Below are 20,002 nucleotides of genomic sequence, written 5' to 3'. Positions count from 1 at the left end.
AGAGATGTGGGGAATGAAGAGGTGGGACAGGATGAAGAGCAAATTCTTAGTCCACATTTTGGTTGTGGTGGCCTATTTCCTGCTTCCCTGGGCATTAATTTCACCAGCTATTGAACAGCCAGCAATACCCCTATTGAATTTACAGAGGCCCTGTCTACATAATCACAGAAAACAGCGGCAAGGTGAATACTCAGCCTAGCAGACATTTCTCTATGGTGGCTGAAGGCCAGAAAAAAAAAAAACAAAAACAAAACAGAGCAAACCTGAGATTCACAGTGGCTTCATACTTGTCATGAAAGAGAATAGTTTGTTACCTCGATGAGAATTATGTCTTGATACAGGCATCAGAATGTGGAAGAGATGATTGAGCCAGACAGAGAGGTTCAAAATCCTTGTAGATTTCAGACATAGTGTCATTTACTGGCGCCTTTGATGGAGGCAAAGAAAACATCCCACCGTAGGCAAACAGGGCTTTGCCTTAAGAGCAGCCATGTACCAGGACCCCACTCAGCAGCCTTTGCTAAGGGTCCTTCTTGGGTGCTCCTCTCTCCCTTCACTGGAGAATCTCTTAACCCCTCTGGCTTGATATCTGACCCACGTAACTGACCATTTGTTTAGGTGTCATGAGGGTGCAGACGATATTTCATTTTCTCGGTACTCCCTGGGGCAAAGCCAAGCATAGAGCTCTGACTCATTCAAGGCTTGGGAAAGAAGAACCTTTTCATTATCCATCTGATTACATTAGAAGCCTCTGATGTTGCAAGCTCCCATTTCTGTGAGCTTTCTGGAGAAGCTGGCACTGACTTTGATGCGTGGGGAGACAGAGGCTACAGGCGACCTGGGGATCTAGGGGAGGATGTTGTTCACCTGTGACCGGGCAGTGGGCATGGTTCTCCCTCTCTAGCTTGTTCCTCTTTTCAATCCAACTAGTCATCTAGCAGAGCACCTATCGTGTGTAAGTCACTGTGCTAGGTACATAGGCATGAATCAAAGACGGATGAGATCAAGACACGGAACCCTAGTGATAGTTAAGTGTCAAGGGAGCCAATGGTGGTGAGTCCAGCTACTTGTGTGCCAGACACGGTGCTGGGTGTTCCGTGGACATGTACTTGAATCTTCGTGACAATGCAGGGTAGGAATGACCCCTACTTTACAAATGAGGAAACTAAGGTTCAGAGAGATTCTGTGACATAGCCAAGCCCACGCACAGAGCAAGCAGCATTGGTATTCAAAGCATTGTTGTCTGGCTCCAAAGCGCTTGCATCCCTCTCTCTGCACCAGGCTGAGATTAAAAAAAAAAAAAAAAAAAAAAAAAGGCAGCAGAAGGTTCAGTGTTAGCCCTGAAGGAAATCACAGCAGAAGACAGAATGTGATCGGGGTCCCGAATGAGGCAGAGGTCAAGCAGGGGATGGCCAGGCGGAGTTGTCCAGGAGAGAAGGTTCCAACAAGGACTTTATAGGTCAGCCTTCCTTGGTCACGGACCAACACTTGTTTGGATAGTTGTTTTGATTCTAAGCCCACTTCCATAATTTAATAGGTCAGAAGGTGACCTGGGGCAGGAGAGTAAAGTGACTAAGAGCCTGAACTCTGGCCTCACACAGGCCTGGGTTTATGTCCCTATTGTAATAATTTATTACTGTGTGTCCTTGGGCAAGTCATGGAACCCCTCTGAGCCCCAGGTTCTTCATCTGTGAAACAAAGATCATAATAGTCCCACCTCATGGAGCCCTGGTGAGGATTAAACATGAAAATGCATGTGAGCTGACCAGCAGAATAATAGTAGTAATAACCAGAGTTATTCCTGGTACCAGACAAAACTTGCCTTTTGCACATTATCTGATTTCATTCTGATAATATTATCAGGCAAACCTATTATTATCGACATTTTGTAAGTGAGGAATTGGAGACTCTTCTTTCAGAGTGGTTCTCCTAGGCCACTGTGCTTGCAGGTGGTGGAGCTGCAATTAAAAGCACACAAGAAATGAGGCCAAAAATGAGAAAGAACCACCAAGAAGTGAAGCATCTGCTTCATGAGGAACATGGGGGTCTCTGGGGTTTGCAGGAGCATTTTCATCCCTCCTGCAGTCCTGTGGGAGAGGTGAGCAGCAACAGGGGACAAGGCTGAGGCACTGGCATTTCCTCTGCCCCAAAGGCAGCAGCCAGAGGATTCCAGGACTGAGGACTGCAGCTCCCTATGGACAAACCTGTTTTTCTCTCTGGTCATTACAATCTGTCAATCTTTGGTGAGCAGGGGTCCCACCCCCAAGCCAGAACTTCCAGTTGCACAGCACTTTCAGGTAAAGTCGGGGTGGGGGGGTGGAGGTCAGTAGCAGTCCTTTTCAGCAGGCTGGTGATGATTAATTGCCAAGATATCCTCTCACATGAATGTTGTGGGGAGAGCCTGAAGCCTGAGGTGGGGACCTGGGGTGGGAAAAGCCTACTGAGGACCCAGGGACGGGTCCATTTTCCTTTATGTCGTTGAAGCTCCTCCCTGGAGCAAGGCACTCAGATTGCCAACACGACCCCATGTGGCTGCAGAGTCCAGGGCCGGGGGAGAGTGTGACATTTTCTTGTCTGACACTGGATGTCCCTTTATGGTCATGGGCTTTGCCCATCACGTTGTTCAGACATCCATGATGGTTCCAAATTTTCTCTAGAGTCTAGATTGTAATCTGGTTTCATGCAGCTTTTTGCACCATACTCTCCACAAGGTGTAATTGTCCTTAGCAGTAACTGAGGAAGGGAGCTGATGGGTATTTTACGGGGCTAAAGCTCTATAAGATGCCTTTGCATTGCCACTCCCAGGCTTTACTTCTTAACCACATTTGTTGACACCAACCAAGTTTAAAACAATACAGAACTTATAGTCATGGGCTCCTTAACAGTGGACTTTTCAATGCAGGGACATCCCCAGACTCCATTACTGCAGTGGGGATCTCGGATTCTGAAATGTCAGGACTCTAGATTATAAATAAAGTTTTACTGAAACAATCTGTTTGCTGTCTGTGGGTGTTTCTGGGTTACAAGGGCAAAGGAACTGCTACAGAGATGGATGGTCTGTTTCACAAAGCTAAAATCTTCTCCCTTTGACCCTTCATAGAAAACATTTGTTGACCCCGATCTAGTCACTCTCTTATTTTACATGTGGGGACACAAAGCACCAGAAGCGGGTACAGATTTGCCTAAGGCATTGCTAGGGTCAGTGGTGATCAGGTGTACAACCTCAACAAGCTGCACAAACTGTTTCAGCCCTCCTTTTTTGCACCAGAGACTTGGCATCCACAAGCCAGGTGGCCATGAGGATTAGAGGAGATCTTGTCTGGATGCTGAGGCTGGCACCTGGTCATAAAAGACATTCAACCAAAGCAGCTATCCTGATCATATCCATGTTCTGTGATTTTATATATTTCAACTTATCCCACCTACTCCAAACTTCATAAGGCCAAGGGTTACTCCTTTACCACTGGGGTCCTTGATGTTTGGGGTTCTAGACTTTATTGAGAACCTGTTTTGCTGCATACTTTCCCTGAATGCCTTTAGGGACTTCCTTAGGCCAATGTCCTGTCAGGGCCCCTTGATCAATTGATCTCAGACTGTTGCTTCTTCTTCTTGTTTTCTGAGTCTCTCTCCTGCTAACTCCATCTCTGTGGAACCTCTTTTACTTTTGGGAAACAGAACGAATACAGTGTTTGACCTTTCATCACGGAGCAGAACTTGAACTAATAAAATGAATCGATATGGCCTCTCCTGTCCTCCCAGATTTGACAGTCTAAGATAAATAACAGGAATGTGTGTCTGAGGATGCAGGGAATGGTATCCAACCTTGAACAGGGATGGGAGTTAAATAAGGAAGGCAATAAATACATGACCTAGGTCTCCAATTTCTCCATCCTTCCTCCTCTTCTTCTGTGCTGTGAACCAAACTAACCAGGTCCTTTTGGGGATTTTCACTTGGGGTGGCCACCAAGTTCAGAAATCCTAAAGGAAGTGGTGGGAACCTTTTTCTTAGGGGCATCTAGAAATTGTATCAGGATGAAGTGTTAGAGCCCAGCTTTGGAGAGGACAGACCTGGGACCTGGGGAGCTAGGCAGGAAGTGACATCACAGGTCGACTGATGTCTACATTTCTCCATTTTTTGGCAGAGGTGATGATGTAAGACCCTGGGATGGGGTGGATGTGCTTGAAAATGGCATGTGACATCACTTTGTGCCCCCATGGGCATGGCAACAAGGGAGAAGGGTGAGAAAGAGTCCATGTCTATGGTGTCCTGAGGAATGCTGGGACAGGAAATGCCCCGCATGTTTCAGCTGTTCACTGGGCACCAAACCAACCAATCTGGAAGATTGCCTTGGGAGTCTAGAAAAAAGGAAGAGAGAAGGAGGAGAAGCTGTGGTTTTTCTGCCTCTTGTGGGCCTGTCCTGGTCAGTGCTTGGGGTAGGGGATGAAGATTTTTTTGGGGACATCTAGGCAGGAGGAACCTGAGATCATGATGGTTAACAGCATGGTATGAATAGCAAGTTGCTGGCAGGGGCTTCAAAATCCACCCTGCTTTTTGGAGTTCTACCTATTTAGAGGTGAGCATCATCCCCTTTAACCCAAATTTTAATGAACTATGACTAAGGGTTCATGCTGCAGGCATTTTGTCAAGCCAATTCTCAGGCATAATCTCATTTAATTCTCCAGACAACATGTTTGTAGAGGACATGTTGGCTCCAATATACAGGTGAGGAAAGTGAGGATGAGAGAGATTGCTAACTTGTTTAAGATTACAGAGATGGGGTTAAAGGATAGGCAGTATGAGTCAAAAGCAATACTTCTCATCTTCCAGACAGGGCTGCAGCCTGATGTCCCTGCTAAGTCAAACTACAGGAATTTCCGGGCAAATTTCCGCAGGCCAGGGGTATAAGCTATTGTGTGCTATGTATTTCTGTGCGAGGCAAACATGGGCCCTTCTCTCGGGTTGGATCCAAGGATTACATCTCTTTTAACCTCTCCCTGGAAACCTTGAGCGAGTTGAAAGCTTGTATCAGACTCAAGCCTCAATTCTTCTCGGAAGAAGAGTGGAAGGCCTGATCCAATAATTAAATTGTCATCAAGAACTGCAAAGACTATTGATCCCATGATGGATAAGAGAGAGCAAGAGAGTGAGAGAGAGAGAGAGTGAGAGCGAGAGCGAGAGAGAGACTGTAAAGAGAGTATGAGAGATGCCACTTAAACTCAAGGAAATAGCTTATTAAACATCAGATCAAATTTTAGTTCCTGCCACTTCCTGACTTTGTGACCTTGGGTAAATTACTTCATTTATTTATGCTTCTGTCTGTTTACCTTTAAAATAGAGATTTTAATAGTATGCACTGAGTCATTATAGATATTACATGGGACTTGGCTTGGCACCTAGGAAATTCAATAAACTTAATCATTGTTGCTATTTTACATGATCTTAAAAACACACAACAGATTTCTCAGTATCTCTCAGTGAAACTTCTAACCCTTTACTTGCCAAGTGATGTAACTGATTCTTTTTTTTTCTGATATAAATAGGCCTGAACAAAACTGGCTGGAAAAAGACAATACTGTAAGTAACAACAGCTGACATATGCTGAGAGCTTACTGAGTGCAGAGACTTGTGTGTACTTTATATGCAGGATTTCATCACAACACAAGAATCATACCAGGAAGGCAGAAATAAATTTATCTGGTCTTTGGGATCCACTTCTGAAATTGGCTTTACCACTCAGCGAGCCCAGGGCTGGCTGGAAATATTTCTGCGCCCAGTGAACTTCCTTCCTTTCACTGAATGTCTGCCTAAGATCCCATGTACTCATGCTGCCTTCGGTCACCCCTAAATCCTGACCTTTTCTACCAGTCCAGTATCCTATTTCCTGAAGGACTGCACTTCATAAGGATGGCTCCCTGCCAGTAGTGGATAATGGCTTAATCTGTTGCTCGTTCTCCCCGACTTTAATCTGAACTCAGATCATTACTTTCTTAACCAAAGCCATGTGCTCCAATGAGCTGGTCAAACCGCTGCTATTAGGGGCCACTTCTACAGAGCCCGAGACACATGATGACAGGAGGGGGATTCTAGCCATCGGCAAATGCCTAGTGACCCTTGTGAGGGGTGCCAGGGATGCACCCTGAGTTTGCATTTAGTAACGAGGTGACAGATAACTCCTCAGTGGGACTTCAGTATTTAGTTGCTTCCCTGATGAATAGTGGTAACCACACAAGCTCTGTGTTTAAATTAGACCTGGTGTATAAGGAGCTTTGTATCAGTCCTGACACGGTAGGTCCACAAGGGAATGTTAATTCACCTCTCTAAGGGAGGGAGAGGTTTTTCTGAGCTGGAGTAGGTTAGTTGGTCTCCCCTGAGGGGGGTGTTCTCTGCAGCCCTGGGGAGCATATCAACTTGTGAGGTTTTTCCAATTCTCAAATGTCTCCATTTACTTGCATTCAGAACTGACTTCTATTCAGACATAACAGTTCTCTCTGTAGCCACAGGCTCCCCTAGCACCTGGTGGGCCACACATTTTTACTTGCTGTGTGTACATGGGAGAGAGCCTTTCAGAATCAGACCCAGGAGGGCCTGAGGAGACTGTAGCCCTCCCGCATTCCACAGATGGGGAAACTTGAGACCTGACAAGCAAGGTGACTGTGGACTCTGAACTGAGGCTTCTGACGTCCTACCCAATAGCCTTAAAAATATACATACCTAAAATAGCGGTATATTACTTGCATTATGTAAGCATTAAGAAATGAGAATAGTTAAAAAAAATCAGAGTAAATTGTGCTTATGCTAAAGGAAGGGGGAGGCATAGAAAGCAAAAGGGAAACAACCCTTCATTCCACTTTCCAAGAACACCACTGTAGATGTTTTAGTAAATATTTTCTAGACTTTACATACATGCACATAACGCACACATGTGCAAATACACATTCATACAGGCACAACACATATACACACACAAATGCATCCTGTTGGGCCCCTGGCCTCTTTAAACCTCCCCTTAAACCTTCTGCTTGTCCTCTGGGTCCCCCACCTCAGACTCAGCTAGAACCTCCCCTCAGTTCTGGGTGGACACCTGTTCCAATCAGAACCACTGAGTTTGAGAGAGAGGGGATCTTTGATTAGGAAAGTGGCTTTGCAGGTAGGGCTGTGGGGATTCCAGCCTTGCCCCCCACATAGAGTGCCTGGGTGGGTGGGAGCTCAGTGGAGCTGAGAGTTCTCGCCCATTCTTCCCCCACACACCCACGGCTTGGCAAGAAGAATCCTTAGAGCAGTTAGCTGCGGTGCAGTTCTTAGTGAGGGCCTTTGAGCAAGTCACTCAACCTCTCTGAGTCTGTTTTCCTCATTTGTAAGGTGGGGTGAAACTTGGGGGATCATAGCAAGGAAAATAGACCATTATTGGAATGTACAGCTGCCTCTATTAACTGTTAGCTGTGGCCAGAACTTATGCTAAACAGCATAATACATTGCTTCATTTAATTTTCATATCCATGGATTATGTGTGTGTGGGGGGGGTCTGCTATGAAGCTGGTGCAATGGTGAAGGGCGGAGGGCTGGGGCCAGTTCCAGCCTCCCAATCCTGCCCCAGTCCAGTTGCTACCAGATCCCTCCGTCCCTCTGACCTTTGAGGCATCTAGGTGCCTTTCAGGGTCCTTGTCGGGGGGCCACCTTTGCCCTGCACAGGGGACAGGGCACCGGCTGCGACTGAAAGAGTAGGAAGCGCCTACTGGGCTGTCACAGAGAGGGCTGGAACTTGGCCAGAGGCCTGTCTGCAGTGCTCCCCCTTCCTGGCTGTGACCCAGCGTTCCCTAGGTAACCATGGGACGCAGTTGGATTTATGGGTCAGCAGCTCCCCAGCAAGTACATGACATGTTCTGTCCGAGAGCGATGTTGTCTGGCTCCCGGATGACTCACTGAGAGGGGAACAGACACACATGGGAGGTACAGGAGGAAGGAAACCCCCACTTCTCATCTCCCACAAGCAGAGCAAGCAAGAGGAATTTCTCCATCACACAGAAAGGCAGGTGTTCAAAGTTCCCATTTCATAGAGGGGGATAGTGAGGCCCTCATTCATCTGCTCCTTTATTCACCCCATAAAAACGGGGTGAGATCTGTGCCAGGCTCTGGGTTAGATTGTGTGGGAAATACAAGCACATGGGAAAAATATGAAGGCTGCCAGCAGCAGCACTGTTACCTAATAAGCAGGGGGACAAGACTGCAGGATCTACCCCTGGGCTGGGCGGGACATCAATGTGGGGCAGTTTGACTCCAAACATTTTATTCCTATGTGCTGAGGACAGCTGAGCTGAACAAGAATCCCCCTTGAGAAGCTTTGAGAAATGCATTGGGATTTTTCTCAAGGTGGACATCTGTTTGATTTTGAGAAAGCTGAATCATATGGAATCAAAATTGCATTTTGTAGCAGGCGCATGAGTTCATGCAGGCATTTAGCATGTCTTTATTATAATTCTTTTAAAACTTTGGTCCTGTTGGGACTTATTTAGCTTATTTGACTGATGCTGGAGGCAAGATCGGCTGCATCTGCTGAAAAATTCCCCACTTCCCTCTGAGGAAGGAGAGCTGGAGGTTCTAAGCAGAAGAGAGGAGGGAGAAAGGTTTTCCTGGGTTCTTGCAAAGAGAAAATTCACTTTGGTCTCTACTCTTTGGCAGCTTGTTGAACTAACACATAGTTTACATTGCAAATAATAGTATATTCGTGTACTTCCTTAAAAATGCCAGGATTGACCCAGAGTTTTCCTTGTTAGAGTCATTGCCTCTGAAAGTAGTAAGGTTGTTTTAATCTGACTGAAACTAGTATTCTACTTTTTAAAAATTGCTCTCAAACTAATGGACTTTTTTTTAAAAAAAGATTTATATATTTATGTATACAAGAACTGTGGACTGGGGTACAGGCCAGAGATAATGTGTGTGTGTGTGAGGGGGTGAGAGGATTCACCAGAGACAGAGCGGGGAACAGAACAGGCAGACTGACTGAAATACACTGCTGAGGGGAGCAGCGGGCGAGCCAGGAGAAGTCTGCTGCGCCATGTGGGTAGCTCCCTACCTGGGGATCAAACTCGTGCTGCAGTGGCTGCTGATAGCTTCATAGGTTGTGTCTTAATTCCCTGCGCCACCAGGGAGGCTCTAATGGACATTCTTAGGGCCATCTTGGTGGTTAAGCACTCGTTATTTCAAAGCAATTGTGATTGTTAGAAGCAATCAGTAGTCATTATGAAGGTAAGCTGCCCCTCTCCTTGCCAGTGCATCCTAGTCCCCCTCCTCTGACTTAGCCTGTACCATTCCATATGGCTGGGGGCCATGAGTCCCAGTTTCCCAGTTGTCTGGCTTATGTAGGAATTTGACCAGCAGGGATATGGCAAGAAAGAGAGAAACAGAAGTCAAGATGTTTCCCATCCTTCTTTTCCCTTCCTCTTATACCCTGCCCTCACCCCACCATTTGTTTTTGCCCAGGCTCCTGCTCCACCAAACCACCCCAATAGTATAAATATACAGTTGACCCTTGAAAAATGGGGTGGGTTGGAGGATATGTGGGGGCAGGCAGGGCTGTTGACCTTAGTATCCACCCATTCTGCATCCTTGGATTAACCGACTGACAATTGGTTGAACCTATGACAGCGAAACCAAGGAGTAGAATAAAAACCCACATATAAGTGGACTGTGCATATCGAGGGTCAACCGTATATATCAATGGCCTGCTAAATAGCAGCTGAATTTGCTTTAAAATACAGTAGCAAAGAGCATTCACTCATAATAGGAACCAAATATGTAATGCCCTGGAATAATGGTAACAATAAATGTACAGTTCCTATAAGGAGAAAATGACACAAGGAGCATGACAGTGGACTTGAATTAATGGAAAGACATTATACCTCTGGAAGAACTGCAAATATGTCAATGCCTCACTTAAATCTTTAAGGCAATTCCATCCAAAATATCAGTGGGATTTGGAGGGAATTTAACAAAATGATTCCAAAGTGCTTCTGGAAGAATAAATGCTTAAGAATAGCCAAGAAAATTTAGAAAAAAGGAAGGTTATGTGGAGGGAATTGCCCTAGCAGATTAAACATTTGATAATGTGACTGTAAGTAAAACAGTGCTACTGGCAGCTGGTTAGGCAGGCGGGTCATTGGAATAGACTAGCTCATCTAAAAACAGGTCCACCTATGCATGAGAATTAATAGGTTACAAAGGAGTCATTGTGATTCTTTGCAAATGGTATCAATCTTTAATACTAGGAAGAAAACAAAGCTATGGCTTACTTCTCACCTTACATAAAATATAAATTCTGGATAAATGATAGATTTATTTGTATTTTTAATTTATGTGTATTTTACATCATTCTTCATTTTTGTACAATGTATGCTTTCTCCTCTCAGGTATAGTACCTATAAAATTGCCACCACCAATTCATCCGTGCACCACCACCATAGTCCCTTATGCTCTCCCTACCCTGTTTTGAGCCCTCTCCCTCCCTCTTCCCTGCAAAAATTTATTATAATTTTTTCCTTTTCCCTTATTTGACTCCCATATATTCCTCCTATAAGTGAAACCATCTGATATTTTCCTTCTGCCTTATTTCCCTGAGCATAATCCCTTTCAGCTCCATCCATGTTGTTGTGAATGGCATGAGTTTATCTTTCTTGATTGCTGAGTAATATTCCATTGCGTGTGTATATGTGTGTGTGTGTGTATAAATACAAGGTTTAAATGTAAACATCTAAATCATAAAAATACTGGAAGAAAATATAGGTACATATTTTTGAGTTTCTCAGGGTAAGGGAATTCTTATTAATAATGTTAACATCAGAAACCATGAAAGAAACAAATGTGCACATAAATAAAAATGCAAAACTTATGTGGCAAAACTTCCCATATTACCAAGTTAAAACAAAGGCTATATTAAAAGCACATAAGCATAATAGGTAATTAATATCCCAGATATTTAAATGGGTTTTATCGATCAATCATGAAAAGATGAATAACATCCAAATTAAAATGTGAGAAGGACATGAATGGATAAATCCAATAATCATGTAAAAGTTGTATGCTAATAAAATAAATGCAAATGACACAGCAATGATAGCTGGTGTTTACCTATTGGGCAGATGGAAAGAAATAAAACTAAGAGTGAAAAATCTGAAAAAGGTGAAGGAAAAGGGACCGTCCTATACAGTGCTGGCCAGTAGGCATGTAAATCGGCACATTCCTAAGGGGCGCTTGACAATATGTGTGGAAAGATTTGAAAAATATCTGGACCCTTTAACAGAGTAATCCACCTGATGAAATTTACCCCAGGAATACAAGCAAACCAGTGCCCAAAGGTGCACCACAGTTTTGCCATAAAAGCAAGTCCACATACAGTCATACCCACCTAGAATTGACCTCATTGTCTGCCAGCAGGGAACTGGTTAGGATATTCAGTGATAATGATGTAAAATCACAGGCAGTGTATGACATTCTGTCCACAAAATATTGTAAAGTGACAAAACCAGGTTGCCAAACTGTCCAAATAGCTAAAATCAACTTTCATATAAATATGCAGATGTTTTAAAAGAAGGTAATAAGCATACATGCATTCATAGTTGGGATTTTGTCTGAGTAGATGGAAGGATTAGTTGATTTTATAATTTTCCTTATAGTCTAAAGTATTAAAAAAAAAAACCAACCAGGCAAGTAATCAACTGTGCCCCTCCCCTAAATAACATATTGAAAAGACAAAGTTGTCTGGAGCCCAGTCTGTTAAGTAATGTGGGAATCAAGATGGAAAAGTTTTTTATTTAGAGGCTCACTAAGTAGTACTTGTCCATTTTTCCATAAATTTTTTGGGTCAATTTTGTTACCTCTGCCAGAAATATTCTTTCAAAGGTCCCTTCTTCATAAAATCTCAGTTTCTCTCCACCAAGTAACTCCCGCCCCACCCAGACTTCGAGGGCTCCCTGTTGGCCTTGCCCAGAAGGTGGGTGTGGCTCCAGCACCTGCCACATCTGCAGCCCGAGTCATGGTTTCCTGGGACTTTCTTGTCCTATTTCCCCCACCACAGGGGAATCAGGGTGCATTTTGCTGGTGGGGGTGAGAGTGAGGCAGCCCCCCTGGAGGGACCAGAAGGAAGGACCAGAAGGAAGGACCAGAAGGTGTGACTTCCAACTTCCAACTTCAGTTGGAAGGGGATTTATTTTATTTCTTTAAAGATTTATTTATTTTTATACAAGAGCTGGGGTATAGGCCAGAGGCGCAGGAGGGTGAGAGGATTCACCAGAGACAGAGTGGGGAACAGAACAGGCAGACTGACTGAAACAGGGGAGCAGCGGGCGAGTCAGGAGAGGTCTGCTTTGCCATGTGGGTTAGCTCCTTGGCTGGGGATCGAACTCGTGCTACAGAGGCTGCGGACAGCTTCATAGGTTGTGTCCTAACCCCTTGTACCACTAGGGAGGCCCTGGAAGGGGATTTAAATGCACAACAAGGAAGTTCCAAATGCAGAAATGAGGGACGGTCCAAACCTGGCTGGCGGAACCAGAAACTTGGACTTCTTAGGATCATGTGTTTGTAAGGACGCTTAGTTCTAGCTGATAGAAAACCAGCCCCAACTGGCTTAAGCAGAAGCATGAGTTTAATCTTAGCTGTAATAAAACAAGCACGTGAAAGCCTGGCAGGAAAATGGGCTTCAGAAACAACTGGACCCAGGGATCCAAGACTGAACAACTCATCGCATAGCATATCTCATCTTTGTTTCTTTCCACTTTTCTTTCCATAGGGTGAAATCCTCTCCTTCTCTGATTCCCAGGATGAAAAACAAGACTACAAAAAATTCCGAATTTTTATGTTGGAATGTAGGCAGCCTTCTTTACGTCAGTCTTGTCCCAAAACACCCATTGCAGGGCTCAGATGAGTCTGTGATCAGGGCTTACCTCTGGATCAACTGGCTGTCACTAGGCAGTGGCTTCTATGATGGCTCAGCTTGCGGAGGTGACTAGGCCTGGACCATCAACCTTAGCCAGGGGGAGGAGGTCACATTTGTCTGGACTGGCTTCCATAGTGACCATAAGCTTGAGGGGAGGACAGTTCTTAGAAAAGAAGGGCTTCATAGATATTCACCACAGAGCACCTAAGATCTGAAAAGGAGTGGAGGAGAGAAGAGCCTCAAATTTGCCTAGAAAACCATTTAACATTTGAAGATGATATTTATCAGCCAGCAGTAATACCATGTTTGGATGGATTGGACACCTGCCTGCTTTTTTCCTTCTAAATTGTAAATGCTCTGAGGTCCTGGAATTTCTGTATTGTTGCTCATCCCCCAGTGCTTGTCATAATCTCTTATGTTTAATAGTTGATCAATAAAGCCTTGTAATTTTGATCTAGAGAGTTCTCACTCGGGGTTTTGCAAACTGTATCAGCAGGTTTTCAAAAAAGAACACTAGAAGCATTTTTTAAAAAAAGCATGTCTCTCAATATGGAAGCATTTTTGATATAAAGAAAGAAATCCACAGCCTCCCTCCCCAGGTGATTGTTTTGATGGCATCTTTCATTTGGAAGTGCGAGTGTTCATAAGCACGGACATAAATGGCTGTTTCCCCAGTGCTCTGTGTGTGTGATGCATGTAGAGACACTGAAGCTGAGCCTGAGAGGCGCCCTGAGCATCTCTCACATCCAACCACTCGCCTCCTGTCAGTGAGGCCAAGATCCGTTTTGATCAGAGTTAGAGGGCACAGAACTCACTCTTTAGATTCAGGAATGTGGGATCCCCAGCCCTCCTTGTTCTCAGGGATATTGTCTTGGTGTCCAGAGTTCCTGCTTGTTAGTGAGGGGGTCATGCAGGGGGCCTCTCACCAAGGGCAAAAGTCCTGGTATGAGGAACATACTGGGAAACCAGTATCTGCTAGAAACAGCAGGCAGATATTAGAATAGAGATAATGTGCTGACTAGTGGGAACAATGGAAACCCCCAGGCAATAGCCCCTGGTCACTCCATCCTAGCTTATATCCCCAATAATTGCACCCCCCACGCATGTACACTCCCTGCATACTTGCCCCACTTTGGTCTTGATTCTAATAAATATGAGACTGCCTTTGGAGGGGGCTGCACATGACATCCCTGTGTTGCCCCTCTAGTCTTTTCATTGCTCCACATGGACTTTGAATAATCCTTCCCTCATCCTGCACCATTCCTAATGCTGGTGCCTCATGAGGTGACACATGAATTCAGACATTTTCAGTTAGGATTCTTTTTTTTTAAAGATTTATTTATTTATTTATACAAGCACCAGGTACAGTCAGAAGCGCGGGAGGGTGAGAGAATTCACCAGAGCCAGAACGGGGAACAGAACTGGCAGAAGGATGAAATACACTACTGAGGGGAGCAGCAGGCATGGCAGGAGAGGTCTGCGCACCATGTGGGACCCTTGCTGGGGGCGGGGGATCGAACCTGCACTGCAGAGGCTGCGAGCAGCTTCGCAGCCCAGCGCTTAACTGCTGCGCCACCAGGGGAGGCCCTCAGTTAGGATTCTTTTATGGGAAAACCCATACCCAACTATTTATCGGTTCTTATCAGCTAATTGGTCCATGGGTTCAGGCAGATCTTGATGCAGGACTCACATGGTACAATTAGAATATGTTTCTCTGTTTTTAAAGTTTTGTTTCTTGGGTATGGGCTCTATTTTCAATAGGACTTCTCTTTGTAGACCCTGCATTACTGCCAACACTGCTTGGGGTCACATGCTTCCAGGTTCACATCTGATTGTAGTGATGGAGCCCACTTCTCTGCTAGCTTTAAAGAAATCCTTGCCCTTGAGTTTTATCAGCAGTGTTTGGGCACTGAACCCTCTGAACACATCACTGTGGCTGTATGTAAGGGCTGGATGAAACACACTGCCTGGTGTAGCTTAATCAAATGCTTGTGACTGCAATAAAGTTTAAAAGTTGAGAGTTGGAGAGGGGACTCCTCCAAGCAAAAGTAGGTTATGATGTCATAAGAGGAGGAGGAAACTTTGGGTGGTAAAATCAATAGCAAAGTTCACCATACACACATTTGGCAGGGATTTCAGAGCCCTGTGGTCTAAGCAGCTATTTAATAAGCTATAACTCTGAAGTCCATAAAAGGGACAGTGCTTGCCCCAGGACACACCACATATGAACAGCAGGACCATTGTGAGCTCTTAGCACTAGACTCCTGGACTTTAAGGACCCATCTCCTCAGCTCAATTGATCATGTCCCTCCTCACTTGTCATTTCCAAGAGGGATCATAGCATCTGGGCCACCAGGTACAGTTGTGCAGGTTGCTGACTGCACAATTCCAGGAGGCTTCATTTGCACCCAAACCTATACGAATGGCACCTTCCAGAGTTGGAAAAAGCACACAGTTGGTCAGGGTATACACAGGAGTCCTGCACAGGAGAATGGCCTGGAATTTCTTTTTCAGCAAGATGGCAAATTCTTGTCACATGTGGTCACACTTCTTTCTCCAGTACCATGAAAGGCTTTAACTGTCAATCAAGTACTTCTTTCCCAACAAGCCCAAACTTAATCTCATAATAGATGCCAACCAGTTTTCAGTTGTAGCTGGCACTTGAACTAAAGTCTATTTGCCTTCCTGTTCTACCTTGAGCAGCTCCAATCTGTCCTCACAAGATCCCTCTCCCAAGCTTCTTTCTACCTGAGCTTCTCTTCATTGATGCTAATGTCAGAGAGTAAGAAAACCCTCAAGCAAACCAGCAGCCAGTACTGCCATGATACTTTATAGATGGTTTTAAGTATTGAGACAGTGATTAAATGAGCTAATGACCAGCATATTGTAAACACTCAACAATTAGTACTGTAAAATGATAATAAATTATTAAAAAATCACCTTGTTAGAATCCATGAATGTATGCTTGATGGACTAACAGCCCCTAACTCTGCATTTTTAATCTGACTCTTTGGTTACAAACATAAATCAGAGGTATAAATTGGTGAGGGTTATTGAGAATTTCCTGTTTCTTAGTTTCAGCGCGCACACACACACACACACACACACACACACACAGAGATACACACAGACATGCCTTCTGGGAATTAGGTTTTGTGATCCAGTGCCTTCTAAAGTCCAGAGTGGATAATTCTCAGATCTTATACATTGTGGCTGTCTTTTGAGCCAGCTTCTTCTCTCCTTTTCTCTTCCCTTTCTCTGTGTTCTTGGGAGACCATTGAACTGTGGGTGATGGTGGTGGCAGGAGTAATTCTGGGCCACCCCACAGTTGTTCTCTTCAGTAATCCAGAAGCAATCACACACATTTGGCAGGGCCACAGATACGAGTACAACTTTTCTTCAAGAGGACTCATGAGCAGAGCCCCTGGAGAGACCACAGTCAGCCTTGTCCAGGGTGTCTCTGCCTGCAGTCTGCCTGGCCAGCCAGAGGGAGGAGGGAAGGGCGGGAGTGGTAAGGGCTATTAGCTTGATGGCATTAGAATCAGGAGCCATGCCAGGCAGAGCTGTCAGGCAGACCGGCCCTGGCAGGAACAGTTCTTTTTAGGCGCCAGTGGCCTTTGATCTTATCCAGCTATTAGGCCTTTTACTAGTGGACAAGGAAGAGGTGGCCAAGCCCCTTAGATGTCTGCTTAGGTCAAACGGACAGCAAATGTTCCAGCAGGAGGGTGGAACCCAGAGGTCAGAGGACCCAGATTCTTTATTTTACAGATGAAGGCACTGGAGTCGGGAAACAAAATCTTGACTCAAAAGTCCACCAAAAGAGACAGGACTGGGCTCTTTTGCAAACTCAGATGGGACAAATCTGTGTGTGTGTGGCGGAGGGGGTGGCTGTTTTTGGCACTTCATGTTGAAGAGAGGCAGGCAGGGATTTCAGGAATCCTGGAAGGCCATGGAGGAGACATTTTTGGGGGGCAGAGAAATTGAAAAAAGACTCTGCTTGAATGATTCCCTGTTTCCCCTGTGGGCCGGGCCGGTGGGAGACAGCCCTATCAGCCAGTGGCAGAGGAATGTCCCAGAGAAATCACCCCTCCAGCTCTACTACCACCTCGCTGTGTGCCTTGAGTCAGTGATTTGCTTGTCTGAGCTTTGATTTTGTCTTCAGCTGCAAGGGGATAACAAGGTTATTGCCTAGGGGCCTCAGAGGGTGGCTGGGGAGAAAAAAAAAAAAAAAGAGAGACATGCAGCAATCTCCAAATTGTCCCATATTATGTAAATGACAGGTGGAGACCTGGGCAGAGTTGAGTTCCAGGGACTTCTACCCCAGCAGGGCACTCTTGGAATCTGCTGCATGAGGTGCTGAGTGGGTCATTTGACACATTGTCTCATGGAAAATGCACAATGTTCCTAAGTCTTTTGTCTCAGTGACATGGGGAAGGAAGTTTTTGTGTCCTGTGCGGGGCAGGACTCTCTGTCCTTAAAGGTTTTGTGGAGGAGTTTCTTCTGCAGGTAGCTCCCGAGGAGCACGGCTGATGAGCAGGTTACTCAGCAGTGCTCCCATCAGAAAACTAGAACCGCTCTGACGGCGCTAATGTGCTTGGCAACATGCAATTGGTTTCATGTCTAAACCCTGTGCTGGGAGGGGCTCTGTGCCTGCTATTCTCTGTACCATCCACACCCACTCTCCGAACAAAAGAACCTGAGATGATTCCTCTGAGTACACACCTTCCATCTGAGTCGGGAGGAACACTCGAGAATTCCAGGAACACATTTAATCACTTAAAATTAGTCAGCGCTGTCCATCTCCGAGGAATTCAGACAACAGCTGGGAATTATAGCAAGCACGTTTAGGCAGCTCGGGGCTGGAAATAATACTCTTTGCTGGCTCACGTTTGATTTTAAATCCAAGGCTTTCACATTTTAAGTTTTTCTAAATTGATCCAGAGTGATTGAATTGGAAAGCCTTCTCTCTTTTTCCTTTGCCTATTGGTAGCCTGTTTATTTTGCAGAAGAAAGCACCCTTCAAAATTCATTTTCTTTTGAATGCTAGAAAATAGAATTTTTAGAGCTTGGTTCTTCTTGGTCTTCAAGTAAAAGGAGTGTCATTTATAGAGTCAAGAAATCAATATTGAGATCCCTCTAAGCTCCAAGCTTGGTGCCGGGTACTAGAGTTGGGGTTCATGGGTGGATACCCATGAATTGAAGGTTCATGCACCTTCATCCATCCACTCATTCAACAAGTATTTACTGAACACCTTTGTGGGTATCAGGCCTGCAATATGCTGACTGCTGAGTTGAACCAGACAGAAGTTGTTTTCTGCTTTCAGGAAACAACTGATTGCCTTCTTGATGCATTAAAACATTGCTATGCCTTTAAGGTGCTCACAGGCTTTGGGTGAGAGAGACATCCTCCCCATACCTGCTAGCAAGGGCATGAGGACTTCAGGGGGGTTGGGAGCAGAGAGCTCCGCTGCCTACAGGAGGATGGGGTGACATTAGGGAGCCTGGGACAGCCAGTAGAGTGCATGCTTGGAGGGCCAGCAGCTCTGCCTCTGGTAGCTGTGACGCTGAACATCCCTTTCTTAGTGCCTCTTTTCTATTTTTTTTTTGATTATTTATCTTTGCATACAAGAACTGGGGTACAGGCCAGAGGCATGGGGAGTAAGAGGACTCACCAGAGACAGAGTGGGGAACAGAACAGGCAGATTGACTGAAATACACTGCTGAGGGGAGCAGTGGGCGAGATAGGAGAGGTCTGTTGCACCATGTGGGTAGCTCCCTGGCTGGCCAGGGGTTGAACTCGTGCTGCAGAGGCTGTGGACAGCTTCACAGCCCTGCGCTGTACCCTTTGAGCCACCAGGGAGGCCCACTCCCTCTTTTCTTAAATGAGGGTAGCAGAAGTATCTACTCCAGGATTGTGAATTTCCATGGGGCATGGTGGGTAAACCCTTAGCACAGTGCTTGGTGACTGGCCATGTTCTTTTTCTTCTTTCTTCCATCGATGACCTTCTCGTCCTCTTCCTTCCCTCCTCCCCTCTCCTACTTTCTTTCCTCTCTGTTGTTCTTCTGCTGCAGTCCTCTTAGTCATCGTTGGCAGTCCTCTTCATTGTCTCATCGTTGGCTTCTTCATTGTCTTCTGCCTCCCACCCCTTTTCGCTCTGCCTCACTCCTTGTCATGCTCTGCTTCCTTGTCCTTTCCTCCTGCCCACCCCCGGTCTAAACTTCTTCCTCCTCTTCTACCCTCAGTCCATTCTGGATGAGTTCCTAGGAAACTGATGATTCCTTTTGGGTCTGAGATGTGGTGAGTGGGTGAAATTGTTGCAGGACAAACTGTCCAAGACCTGGGACAAAGACTGTTACCAGTGTCCTGCAGACCTAGTGCACTTAAGGTGACCAATGCAAGGAGTTACTTTGGGCTGGTCAACCACGGGTGTAACTTGGAAACCATGCTGGGCACCAAGCTGTTACAGGGCAACCCTGATATAAAACGGGTTGCCTGACTGTGGGTCCTCACCCGTGTTCTTAAAGGGGACTTAAACTGCAGGCACACACAAAAGGTTAACAAAATGCTTATTCACAAGGGAAGGGGAATGAGGAAATGTACAACTTAGGGAGAATAGAGGGAGATAAATTCTTAAATGTGTCCTACCCATTCTGCCAACCTGGAATCCCAAATGACCCACAGAGACCAAACCTGCTGGGCAAGGGCACGAGCCAGGTGAGCCCCAGACCCCACTAACATGGCTGGTTTTAGTTACAAACTGAGCAAACAGCTGCTTAACTCCGCCCTTAGGTCCTCGCAACCTCTCTTTGGGGATCATGGGATTTGTAGTTCCCAGTGTCTTGATGGAGTGGGGGTGGCATCCACAAAGCCTGTGTGGAATTCGTTCAGGACATCCTTCCCTCTAACAAAATGAGTCCACATGGTCTTAGTTGCCACCTGGTCTGGAAGGGCATTGACTAGAGGGAGGCAGAGCGTGGAACTCTGGCCTGACTCCACTTGCTGGCTGAGATCAGGGTTGCTCAAACCCATGTGGTCTGCAGAGATAACACTTAGGTGGTACAGAGACCTGAACAGT

At 45.6% G+C, this 20,002-nt stretch overlaps 1 protein-coding gene across 4 annotated transcripts in view; it reads right to left on the bottom strand.

The window, feature by feature from the left end:
- The window catches only part of ADRA1B (adrenoceptor alpha 1B), a 514,351-nt gene that overhangs the window by 55,567 nt on the left and 438,782 nt on the right, over window positions 1-20,002 (bottom strand). The window contains exon 1 of one of the 4 annotated variants that reach the window (XM_037499989.1): window positions 12,934-12,966. The exons of the other annotated variants lie outside the window; for them this stretch is intronic. The gene's annotated coding sequence lies outside the window, so the exon portion shown is untranslated. Of the gene's footprint in view, window positions 1-12,933; window positions 12,967-20,002 lie in introns of those variants that run through there. 4 annotated transcript variants of the gene reach the window in all.

Source organism: Talpa occidentalis, unplaced genomic scaffold (genome assembly GCF_014898055.3).
Source record: "Talpa occidentalis isolate TD23 unplaced genomic scaffold, MPIMG_talOcc4v2.1 talOcc4.9, whole genome shotgun sequence".
Lineage (NCBI taxonomy): Eukaryota > Metazoa > Chordata > Mammalia > Eulipotyphla > Talpidae > Talpa > Talpa occidentalis.
This window is presented reverse-complemented; position numbering and strand designations above follow the sequence as displayed.